This window comes from Phacochoerus africanus, chromosome 11 (genome assembly GCF_016906955.1).
Source record: "Phacochoerus africanus isolate WHEZ1 chromosome 11, ROS_Pafr_v1, whole genome shotgun sequence".
NCBI classification, from domain to species: Eukaryota; Metazoa; Chordata; class Mammalia; order Artiodactyla; family Suidae; genus Phacochoerus; species Phacochoerus africanus.
In genome coordinates this window covers 42,801,497-42,814,313 of record NC_062554.1, presented here as the reverse complement: position 1 = coordinate 42,814,313, position 12,817 = coordinate 42,801,497, and the positions used below count along the sequence as shown (strand labels likewise).

The 12,817-nt window shown below is 50.4% G+C and overlaps 1 long non-coding RNA gene across 1 annotated transcript; it reads right to left on the bottom strand.

The window, feature by feature from the left end:
- Nucleotides 1–257: 257 nt before the first annotated feature.
- LOC125111778 (uncharacterized) lies at nucleotides 258–6,245 on the bottom strand. Its single transcript, XR_007130934.1, has 3 exons — nucleotides 6,017–6,245; nucleotides 959–1,112; nucleotides 258–722 (listed from the first exon to the last, which is right to left on the bottom strand). It is a non-coding gene; the product is annotated as an uncharacterized LOC125111778 (long non-coding RNA).
- Between the last annotated feature and the right edge of the window lie 6,572 nt (nucleotides 6,246–12,817).

The following is a 12,817-nucleotide window of genomic DNA, read 5'->3' as shown; positions in this document are numbered from 1 at the left end:
AACTCCACAGGACAAGGGGAGCCTCATCTCTGCCCTCTGGCTGTGCAACCTCCCCCCCTCACCCCGGCTCTGCAACAATGCCTGAACTAATTTCATCCAATTCTACTTTAAAAAAGAAAACCCGGGAAATAATTACTTTAGTCAGACATTATTTACTTAAGTAATTCTTTACTCAAACGTCTTTAGGCTTTATTTTACTAATACTACATAATTACGTAATTGTGTAATTAGGAAGAAATTAAATGACAAATGTTTGCTGAGAACAAATGGAAAAAAATAGATCCTTTATTTCCCTGAGTGCTCTTGGCTCAGTGTGTTACATCTTCTTCACTCCCCTCCCAGCTCTCTCTCTGGTCTCCCCACCCCCAGCCTCCCCCAATGGGGAGCGGGTGGGGTACCTGGACAGGTAACAGCAGGTGTGGGCACTCTGAGCCGGAGGCGGAAAGCAGATGCCTGTTGGAACTAACTTGTATGTCTCTCTGTACAGCCCGACACCTACCTCTGAGGGTTGGGGGCGGGAATCAAGCCCCCTCTGGTTTCCCCTTACTGTGTCTAGACTGGGGAGATCCATGGGGCCCCATCCCACAGCAGCCCAAGAAAAGCAAGCACAGCTGGCCCTATGGATGGTCCTCCGGGAGGCAGAGTCTCACTCAATTCATCCTGCAGACTCCGGGGGCGGCCAGCTTCCCAGGCTGAGGAATCGGAAAGACGGGTCCACTGCACTGAGAGGGAGGTGGGAACATGGGCTTGCCACCTTCACAGGGACCCACAGCATCTGCCCAGAACCTCTACCCAAAGAAGAGGCATGGCACACACCCCAGGACCGAGCTGCTCACAGGGGGACCCCATCACATGGACCACCACGCCTCCCCCCTCCTTTCTTTCTCCAACCTCAGCAGCTATGGAAGCCAGTGGAGCTTCCTGCTGGTAGAAAAAACCCAATCACTCAACCACCCACCTGATACCCATGGAGCGTGTCTTTTGTTCCAGTTCTGAGAGGGACACAAAAGAGCAGGCAGGCCACAGCGATGCTCATTAATACATCAGCTGCTTGGAACTTGGCATGGCAGGTACAGCAGCCTTATTCACAGCAGAAAGTTTCCTAGGCCAGCCTGCCAAAAAAAAAAAAAAAAAATCACTTATAACTGTCCCCAGAGTCCAGTACGGAGAAAGAGGAGGCAGTGCTGTGGTCTCTGGTCATGGAGGCGGACATCTGAGCTGTGCCCCTGGACAAGTCACGAATCTTGCCTTGCCTCTGTTTGCTCATCCGTAACATGGGAATGGCATACACCCTACTAGATTGCTTTGGGGTGAAATGAATTGGTAGCAATAAGGCACACAAAAGAGCCCCAAGTGTTACTGAGCGGGAACTCCAGAAGCCAAGCCAGCGTAGATGGTGCTGTGGGAAGGGCCCCCTCCAGCCCTACCAGCTCGGAGCTGACAGTGACTCGGGAGCTGGGGCAGGACCCACAGGGCAGGTGGCTGGGGAGATAAGGAAGCTGGTGAAAGGCACCTGTCCGCGACCAAATGGAGGAAAGAACACAGGGCCCCGCTCTGACATCCTGGAAGGAAATACTTTCTGAAGTTGTCTACATTTTTCCAATCGACAAAGGAGATCAAGGGATTAAAGTGCTTCCTCTAAAGTCTCTATTCATTAGTTTCCTGTGAAACAGACAAAGACCTCATCTAAGCACTCAGGGTGGGTCTTCAAATGAAGACCCTGCTTCTAGCCATCTCAGATGGGGTGGAGGCAGAGAAGGGGGAACAGACAGGGCCAGGCACCCTAAGCCCTTGTGACAGCAGGAAAAGCACAATGGGCCTGGGGTAGGAGTCGGGGAGAGGGTTGCCTTCCCTGCTCCCCAGTTCTTTCTGGAACAGAAAGAGCCTTCCTTTCAGAATTTGAAGCCCAGTGCCACAGCCTGCTAGTTGAGTGACCTTGAGCCAGGCGCATGACCTCTCTGAGCCTCAGTTTCTTATTTTATAAATCAGGTCTTATAAAATGATTAAATGATCCTTCGTGAGATCATTAAAAGGAGTACATAAGGAGTTCCCTGTGGTGCAGCAGGTTAAGGTTCCAGTGTTGTCACTGCTGTGGCGCAGGTTTGATCCCTGGCCTGGGAACCTCTGCAAGCTGTGGGTGTAGCCAAAAACATATATATATATATATTACATGAAATAATGCATTATAAAGCACTTAGCTCAAGGCCCCGGCACATCTTAAGAACTTAACAAATGGTCATTCCTTCTTTCGCTACTATTATTGTTATTACTTCCTGGTACCACCACCAGTCCTGCTGCCATAAGTAAGGTTTTAAAGTGGTGTCAGGAGACAGTGTGTACGGAAGGGATGGGTTCCTGGCCCCTGCATGCAGCCATAAGGTCTGCAGAGGAGAGCAGAGGGCGGCCAGGGGAAGAGAGGCGTGAGGAACATCCTAACAGCTGCAGAAGATGGGGCAGCAGAGAGGCAAGGCTGCTGTTCCCATGCACTGCCCACATACGAGAGACAGACCAGGAGGCGGCTGCATAAGGCAAAACTCCGCCCACCAGGGGGGAAATTCTGCCCTCTTCTCTCCAGCATCCTCCATAAAGCTTCTTATTCCCAGGAGCTCCTTTTCTGTCCTTAATTTATAATCCACTGGGATGAGAGCTACTTGTTCTCCCTCAGAGGTTAGCATCAGAAAACTGCACTTTTTAAGACCTTCCCATATTGACATTTGGCACGCCAGTGTAACAGGGAAGAACAAATCTGACTCCATATTGGATCTGTTTCTTTAACTTTTGTATTCTATTGCTTTTGCTACAAGTTAATCGCTAAAGGGATGTTGCCTATAGCTTAAAGTAGGCATAATGGCCCATGTCCAGGAAGCCTGAGCTTTCATGCTTTTGATGCCTGAGCATTAAGCTGAAATACCTTTGTTTAGTTCACAGGAAACCTCCTGATCCTGTCCACCTGTGAATGGGCTGTAGGACCGAAGAAACGAACACATCCCCTCTAGAGTCTGGGTGGAACCAGGAAACACTAGTCCTCACCCTTTGCACTTGAACGTTCGAATCTGCCCCTCTTTGTTCCATGAAAGAAATGACCATCCAGACTGGGGCAGGATGGTTTTTTGGAATGCTAGTCCACCACCTCCTCAGTCTTCTGGCTTTCCAAGCAAAGTCACTGCTCCTTGCCCCAGTGCTTTGTCTCTTGATTTACTGGTCTGTTTGGCAGGGAGCAGTACAAGCGTGGACTCAGCTGCCCACACCTTATCTTCCTCCTCCATCTCTGGGCTCCTGTCCATGGGGCTCAGCTTGGGTGGGTCTGTGTGATGCTAACTGAGTCTCTTGCTGTGGCCACAATCCCACCCTGTGCTTGCCTGGCTGGGTTTGGTGTCTGCTGCTGTGCCTCACAGCCTCAGTCACCCTCTTGGCTGAGGCAGGTTCTCCCACCTCACTCTGTGTTGCCCTTTTTTCCAGGCAGCTACAGGGTCAAGCAGCAAAGGAGCCAGGGAAGCCAGAGGGAGAACAGCCACACCTCTTCTCTCTGGGTCCAGTTTCAAGTTTAATTCAATGCAATGGATATTTATAGAGCATCTAACACCAGAAGGCTCAGAACCAAGTGTATGTGAGTATAAGTGTGTAGGTGTGTGAGTGTGTATGTGTTGGGGGGATCCTCTGATGGGATAGACAGAGACTCATCTTTGTTGGTTCAACTCATATCTTTCAAAGACATGAAATTCAGGATTACTTTGACTGTAGCGCTGAAAGCCAATACCGACCAATGGATGAACTGAGTATTTGAATCCCAGGGCTTTCTCAACAGTTGGGTCCCCAGGGTCTGGAGGAAACTCAACCCCAGCAGCCTTCTGCTGCTCCAAATCTCCCCACTAAGCCTTGGCTTCGCCTCCTGGGGCTCATTGGCTGAGAGGAGTAGTAATCAGGATAAGTTTGCAATTAACAAGGTCTAACCTTAACAAGGACAGAGACAGCCGGCGCACAGCCTGCCCTCGCTGCCTCCTCCGTGCTGTTTGTTAGCCTCACAGATTATTATTAGAGGCGCCACAGAGCTAATCACCTCCCTGGTGGACACCCTGCCTCCCCCTGGCTCCTGCTCCTTTATCGTCTGCATTTGACCTGACTTCCCAGGGCTCCCAGGCTGCCTGCTGACGGCTCCCAGGGAGGAGCAGAGGTGAGCCCACCTGGGCAGGACTGGGGGATCATCTCCCTCAGGAGGGTGACCTTGGTGCTGAGCCCCCAAGGACAGGGACTGGAGAGGTAGAGGGGTGGGGAGGAGAGGGAAGGAGGGAAGGAGAGGGAGGAGGAATTTTGGAGAAGTGCTGCAAGCTGAAAATGCCTTGGCACTTACTCATCTCTGGTTAAGCCCTTGTTAGTACATCCAGAGGGATGCGCACAGGGAAAGGCAGGAAGACCAGGCGACGGGCAGAGCTCCCCTCCCACAAATCAATGTTGGGTAATGGAGGAAGGTCATTAGCAATTCTCTCCTTCCCCCCAAAGACTGCAGAAGAGAAAACAAACTTCAATTCCAGCAGAAGGAACTGAAGTAGTCCAGAGGCTGAACTTCCTCACCGTGAGGCGGCTGTGCTTCCTTGGATAATTTCCAGACCTCCTTCTGCAGCCCAGCTAGCCCTCACCAGTTTCCCCTGGCTTCTCCCCGGCTCACACCCTCTGGGTGGCCACCACTGGGCAGAAGTCCAAAGACAGGAACCTGCCATTCAAGCCATGACCTCGCTACTTCAGGGCACTCTCTTGGCCTCTCTCAGCCCTACCCTTCCTGCTAAGCCAGCTCAGGGTCTCTCCAGCCTTCCTCTGGCCTTGGGTTCAACTGCTCCCCAGCCTTGTTCCAAGGGCAGGGCCCAGGCCTTACACATCTCTGAGCCTCCTCACGCCTAAGTGCCATATCTCACACAGAGAAGGTGATCCACAGATACCACATGCTTAATGAGAGGGACAACACGAGTCCTGGTGATTCTTGTCATTTGTAGAACGTTGTGTCAGAGTTTTAGAAGAAGAAGAGCAAGAAAGGGTATGATCAGTTACAGGACCTTGTTACCTCCTGTCTTCTTTGTGACCACTCTAGCGGGTAGGCATTATTATTCCTATTTTACGTATTTGCAAACTGAGGCTTAGAGAGGTACTTTGCCCAGGGCCACATAGTCAGTGGGTAGCAGAGCCCAGGAGTGTGAAATGAGGTCTAACCCCAAAGCCTAAATTTCCTCCCCTATGGGATGTCCATCTTGGTCAAAACTTCCTTAGATGAGAGGTCCATTTGCCCTAGCCTTCTGTTAGAGAGCTTGCACAGGACTTGCAAAGAGGTAGAGCAAGTGAGGGACCATATTTCATGTCACATCCATAGCCTCAGCACGACTTTGGAAGACTCCCATTTCATTTAGTGATTGCTGAAAGGGAAAGGTATTCACTAATTCAACAAATGTTGCGTAAGTAAAACCAAGTGCATACGATACGCCAGGTTCTGATTTAGGTGCCTGGAATACAGCAGTGAACAAGACGGATAAAATGCCCTGCCCTCTCCACAACAAAACAACAAGTAACCTGATTAAAAAATGGGCAAAGAACTTGAATAGATATTTCTTCAAAGAGGAAATACAAATGGCCAATAAGCACATGAAAAGATGCTCAACATCACTAATCATTAGGGAAATGCAAATCAAAACCACAATGAGAAATCACTTTACAGCCATTAGGAGGCTATTACCAAAACCCAACCAACCAACAAACAAAAACAGGAAATGAGTGTTGATGAGGACGAGGAGAAATTGGAACCCTTGTGCCCTGCTGGTGAGAGTGCAAAATGGCACAGCCCTTCTAGAACACAGAATGACGGATCCTCAAAAACTAAAAATAGAATTGTTACCGAGTCCAGCTTGTACACTGCTCACCACACAGCAGGCCAATACGTTAAAGGAGGCGTTGGTGGGGTGAGGAATAGTGACTTTATTTGGAAAGCCAGCAGACTGAGAAGATGGTGGCCTAGTGTCCCCAAGAATCGTCTTACCTGAGTGAGAATTTGGGTTTGTTTTATACTCCAAGGGGAGGGGGTGTGCTTGACTGTGCAAATTCCTGGGTTCCAGAATCCTTTGTTCTCTCTGCTGTCCCTGTAGATCTGGTCACAATGTTCCTATAAACTTCCAATAAGACAAACGTTATTCTCTGTCCTGCAACATTTTATCTCTGTATGAATGGGAAAGGCTCAGAGCCTTGAGAATGAGCTATCATGTATATTTCAGGCTATAGGCAACATTCTTTTTTTTTTTCTTGTCTTTTTTTGTCTTTTTAGGGCTGCAGCACATGAAGGTTCCCAGGCTAGGGGTCCAATGGGAACGGTAGCTGCCAGCCTATGCCAGAGCCACAGCAATGTGGGATTCAAGCCGCGTCTGTGACCTACACCACAGCTCACGGCAATGCCGGATCCTTAACCCACTGAGTGAGGCCAGGGATCGAACTTGTGTCCTCACGGATGCTAGTCGGGTTCACTAACTGCTGAGCCATGATGGGAACTCCTAGGCAACATTCTTTTACAAAGATGTAGAACCAGCATGACTAAGCATAAGCAGCAGAGCACAAGGGTCAGAGCTCAAGGGCCAGATCCAGTATAGAGCCAGGTCTGTTCTTCTCTGTTATAGAACTTCATAGAATTTGGCCATTCCACTTCTGGAAAGAATCGAAAGCTGAATCTTCAAAAGATATTTGTACATGCATGCTCAAAGCAGCATTATTTACAACAACCAAGCGGTGGACGAAACGCACATGTTTCTGTCGATGGATGGATAAACAAAATGTGGTATTTACATACAATGGAATATTATTCAGTCCTAAAGAGGAAGGAAATTCTGATCCATATTGTGGTCATCCATGGATGAGCCTTGAGGACAGTTTGCTAAGTGAAATAGGCCAGTCACATAAAGTCAAATACTATATGATTCTACTTACACGAGGCACATGGGGAGTCAACTTCCTAGGAACAGAAGAAATGGTGGTTGCCAGGGGCTGGGAGAGAGGAGGATGGGGAGTTGTTGCTTAAAGGATACAGAGTGTCAGCTTTAGAGGATGAAAAACTTTTGGAAATTGGTTGCACAATCATATGAATATATTTGACACTACTGAACTGTACACTTAGAGACATTTAAGATGATTATGAGTTCTTTACCACAAGGAAAAATTTTAAAAAATTTTGGCTCTTAGGGAGCTAACATTCTTGCACTACTTTAAGACTTCTTGGCTTTCTCTTCCCAGGCCTCCTTCCCCTTCCAGGAGTGAGAAGGGTCAAGAGGGAAGTAGCTATTGGAGTTCATGCCCCTGCCCTGCACATTCATGCCTGAGACCCTCAAATTTCATTGCAGTTCACCTCAAACTGGAGGGGTCAGGGCGGCGCCTCTCCTGAGCCCTGTGGCTCACCTCACTCTCACTGGCGCCCCCTGGAGGCAAGTTGTGATGGTGGTCATCACAGCCCTGCTGGAGGCTCCTGCAGGACACTGCAGGGGTTCACCCTGGAAAACTTGCCCCTCTCCACTGCCCACCCCCAGACTCTTCAGGGAAGGAGTTTGTTGATTTGTTACAGACCCCCTGGGGTGTGGGTGTGGGTGTGGGTGTGGGTGTATATGCCAGGACCGCGGCAGGAAGGTTTGAGCAGGAGGCATCCTCCCAGCAGGCCCACCAGATGTAGCCAGCTGCCCGCAGGCCTCCAGCAGCCCGGCCTCTCCCCCAAGAGCCCACCTGGCACTAATTGTTTGTTGTTCTGCAGCGAATGCAGCTTCTCCCCCAAAGTCCTCTCTGTCCAGATGTTGTCATCGGCCAACCCCATCAGGCAGGGCCGGCCTGGGGTCTGGCTCTCGCCTGTCAGCCCTGACATCTTCAGTGGATAATGGAACGCAAAGATGTGAGAGGCAGAGCAGGTGCATGCTAATGAGGAGATCAATTTTAATTATGATTTTAATTAAACACCCGATCCAGTAGGAAATATGACAAGAACTGGTTTGGGGCTGTGCAGCCTGGAAGGAGGGAGGGCTGTGGGGGGGGAGGGAAGGTGCCTCCAGGCCTCCTCAGGATTTAAAAGAATAAAGGGCAGCACTGCTGGGAAAACGAGAAAAATCTGTGCTGCCTGAATTTTGCACATAGTGAGCTTTTTCCTCCAAAGAGTGCTCAGACGTCTCGACTCCTGCAGAGAGGGTTTCAGCCACAAGGAGACCTTGGAGAGCCCAGGCCTGCCCTCCACTCACATGGGGAAATTGGGGCCCCAGGGGGGTGACTGTGTGTCCTCTGTCCCCATAACATGCTGCCTATGCCTCTGCCCAAGTGCTGATCACACAGCGCCCTCATCGACTCCTTCCAGCCATGTGAGTGTTTATAAAGTGAGGGTTGTGTGTGTGGTGCCAGCCCTTCAGGGACAAGACCGCACGCGCATGTGGACACTTAAAGGGTGGCTGATGCCCATGGTGCCCGTGGTGGCGATGCCTCCTCTACTGAAAAGGAATTCGCTGTCATAAAGCTTTGTCCTCAAACTCCACACTCCCCCGTGCTCTGAACAGTACCCCTGGCACATAGCAGACATTCAGGAAACATGAACAATGAATGATTAAATGACAAAGCAAGTTCCTAAAATGTCAGAAGTCAGGAGGACACCCAATGAGTTGTTCTCAAGTCAGGCTATCAACTTTCTCAACACTGCCCTGATGGAAGAAAGTATTGTGTGTGTGTGTGTGTGTGTGTGTGTTCATGTGCATGAGAGCACATGTGTGTGCATTGCTATGTGTTGTGTGCTGTGTGTGGTGGCAGATAACAGCAGCCAGAGGGGAGGAGATCCAAGGAGGGCAAAGGAAGTAATTGTGCAAGACTCCTGAGAGCAGATAACTACAGAGTAACACAAGGGAAGAACTGCCAGAGCCCCTATGGATGAGCGCTCCCCCCCAAAACTTCGTGCAGTCCCAGAGATGTTCTGTACCCATGCCGTCTGAAACAGCAGCCCGTAGCCACATATGGCAACTGAGCATTTGAAATGTAGCTGTGATGGAGAGGCTGCATTTTTAAATTTAATTTTATTTTTTTGTCTTTTTTGCCTTTTCCAGGGCCACTTCCCGTGGCATATGGAGGTTCCCAGGCTCAGGGTCTAATTGGAGCTATAGCCACTGACCTACACCACAGCCACAGCAACGCGGGGTCCGAGCCGCGTCTGCCGCCTACCTCACAGCTCGTGGCAATGCCGGATCCTTAACCCACTGAGCAAGGCCAGGGATCAAACCTGCAACCTCATGGTTCCTAGTCAGATTCATTAACAACTGAGCCACGATGGAACTCCAGCATTTTAAATTGTATTTAATTTCAATGAATTTAAATCCAAATAGCCACAGGGTGCTAGTGGCCACCACATCAGACAGCACCACTGTAGATCACCTAATCCAGTTCTCTCCCAGTTCAGCAGAGGAAACTGAGGCCCAGAGAAATGACCCTTGGGCTTCAAGCTCCTGCATCGGTCTTAGAAGGCAGCCCATAAAAACCTCAATCCTGCTTGGCTTTCTGGTGCATAAACAGAGTGTTTGTCAGGGGGTTCCACTCCCCAGAATATTGAAAGAGTTACTCTCTGAGGTCTAAGGGCCAAGACCAAAAGGATTCTCCCCCATTTCCCAGATAAATTTGGACTAGAAAGAGCTAGAGGCCAGGGCAAGACCTGGGGTGACACCCCGGTTACTGCTCTGCCCCTCTCCACCACCGCCAGTGCCTCAGCAGACAGGGCCTGTCTGGTTCTTCCCACATAGGTGATGTGAGCTCTTCCCAGCCTCTTGGCCTGCAGCTGAAGTCTTGTCACTGGCGTGAGCAGAGAGCCTGAAATTGCAGATGGTGGCAGAAGTTAATTGGGATTAGATGTGCGTGTTCCATGGTTTACAAAAGCGCAGATGCTCTGGAGCCACCTTTAAGCCAGATCATCTTCTAAAGACTCTCCCCCCTCCCCCTCTGCCTCCTACCCACCCGCCTCCTGCAACCCGCCTCCCAGATGCTCTGGAGAGGGACCCATTGGGCTCTTTCTCCTTGTTGCAAGTTATGACTCGACATCAGTTAAACCTTTTTCATAATAAATGAGGTCGTTTGTGGGAGGAATGGAGCAAAGGGGGACCCCGGGCTCCACTTCGACACAACCATCAGCCCTTCTTTCCTTCCCTGCTATGTCTCCTCTGGCATCTGCTTCATTCATCGAGCTGCCAACGGAAGAGGCAAAGTCAGGGTAACCACCAATCAACACTTATAGTCAGAACACAAAGCAGGTCTGCTGTCAAAACACATTTCAGGCTCCCAGATTGGCAGCAACAGCGACACTGGGAAGAGCACAGGCTGCGAGTCCCCAGAGAATTCCCCCCTCTACCCCAAGGCCCCTCACTGTTGGGGCAACTGAGTTCCAAACTTCAGATGAAACTCTGCTTCCCAGACTCTGGAAGCTAGTTCACCAGGATCATCTTCTTGGTAAAGACCAGTTCTGAATTCTCCGTTTCTTTCTTGAAAGGAAGGGATCTAGGTGGACAGAAAGTTAAACAAATTCCAGCTGTAATTCAAAGTTGTGCCCCCCAAATCTGTGGTTTCCATTGGAGCCATGCACGCCCTGGGGCGCCATCACACTGACTTAGATTCTGATTCATGAGTTCACGACCTTCCGCGTAGGGCAGAAGCAGCCGGGCTGCGGACAAGACAGTCTTCCTGGAAAGGAAGGACCCTGCCTGTCAGAGACCTGTTAACTGAAACAGACAAAAATGTAAGCGACAACCTGCTGACCTACTGGGGCACCGCCGGGGAGAGGCATATGCAGCGCGAGAAGGCAGCACGTGGTGAAGGAGGCTATGAAGCCATCAGGGAGCGGAGCCCAGGGCCAGACAGCACGTGGAACCAAGCACGCTGGCCCTTCTCACTGTGAGTAGGGTCTCTGTAGGAGAAAGAAATTCTCTTCTTAAAAGAACTGACAGGAGTTCCCGTCGTGACTCAGTGGTTAACGAAACCGACTAAGAACCATGAGGCCACAGGTTCGATCCCTGGCCTTGCTCAGTGGGTTAGGGATCCTGTGTTGCCATGAACTGTGGGGTAGGTCACAGACTCGGCTCGGATCCCGCGTTGCTGTGGCTGTGGTGTAGGCCAGTGGCTACAGCTCCGATTGGACCCCTAGCCGGGGAACCTCCATATGCCACAGGAGCCGCCCAGGAAATGGCAAAAAGACAAAAAAAAAAAAAAAAGAACTGATAGAGGATAGAGTACCTTTGCAAATCCTGATTAGCTGTTCTTCCCCCCCCCCCTTTTTTTTTGTCTTTTTAGAGCCGCACCTGCGGCATGTGGACGTTCCCAGGCTAGGGGTCGAGTCGGAGCTGTAGCCACCAGTCACAGCCACAGCCACAGCCACAGCCACAGCCAGCAACATGGTTTCTGAGCCGCGTCTGTGACACACACCAGAGCTCACGGCAATGCCGGATCCTTAACTCACTGAGCAAGGCCAGGGATTGAACCTGCGTCCTCATGGATGCTAGTCAGTTTCCTTTCCTCTGAAGCACTCCTTTTGGCCCCTTTCTTAAGGAACTCCTTTTTGAGAGCAGTGGATCTGCTAAAGGAGGCAGCCCATTCCCCTCTATTGGATGGAGCCCAGCCCTCGTGCCTTCCTGAATTCACTTCAGCAAAGCCATTGAGCACCTACTCTGTGCTTCCTTTCTTCCTCCTGGCCACTGGGGAGCTCTTCCCTTGCTATAACATTGCAATTCTCTCTTAATAGGATTCCGCCTCTGGAGACCACCGACTCTGGATACTGATGTGGGGGTGGGGAGGCAATGGCAGGAGCAGAAATGGGAGCAAAGGAGAGGCGTGGTGGATACCATGTCTTACCTGGGATTCAGACTCTTGCCTTACTTGATTTTGTCCCCAGCATTAGCCTGTCTGCTAGGGTGCTCCTTGCCTTGGGTGACCTTGAACAACCCTGAAGGTGAGGGCTAAGCTGTGGAAGAGCTGGACAGCTTCCTCCAGCTCATCTGCATGTACTCAGACACCTGGAGATGACTCCAGGTTCCAGACAAACTCCAGGTGGTAGTGCTTACACCCCCCACCCCCACCCCAGAGTACTGCATTCAAAACCAAACCAAGGCAGCAGGATTTGAAATCACATGCCCACACAGTGCTTCCTAGGAGCATCTAGGCGGGGAGACCAGCAGAGCAGTGAAGATTTCAACCTGACAGTCAGAGAGACCCACGTCCTGCCCCTGACCCTGAACAAACATGTTTCTTCTCCTGCCTGGAACTGCCTGAAAAGCATTATCATGCTTTGCTGGCAATTAGCAAGCCCTGACCAATGTATAAGAAATATTAGCCCTGATAACATCTCTCATCATCCCAGGCCTTTCTGCCCAAGATCACCATGCACTCTGCATGCAAGAAGCCTCTTGTGGCCCCTTCTTCTGGGATGGGGGGGCGGGAATGTGGATGGAGTCGCTTCACTCTCAAATTGAAGATGTTGCAACCAAGCCTTAGAGCTTAAGGAACATGCTCCAGTTAGAGAACAAATTCTGGTGGAACCTTGATGGCCTCAGCTTTGAGCTTTTCTCATACCTACTGCTATAACCAATCCATCAACCAGTATTTAATGAACAGCTATTATTATTATTATTTTTTAAATTTTTTTGTCTTTCTGTCTTTTCTAGGGCCACACCTGAGGCATAGGGAGGTTCCCAGGCTAGGGGTCTAATTGGAGCTGTAGCCACCGGCCTACACCAGAGCCACAGCAATGCCAGATCTGAGCTATGTCTGTGACCTACCCCACAGCTCACGGCAATGCCACAACCTC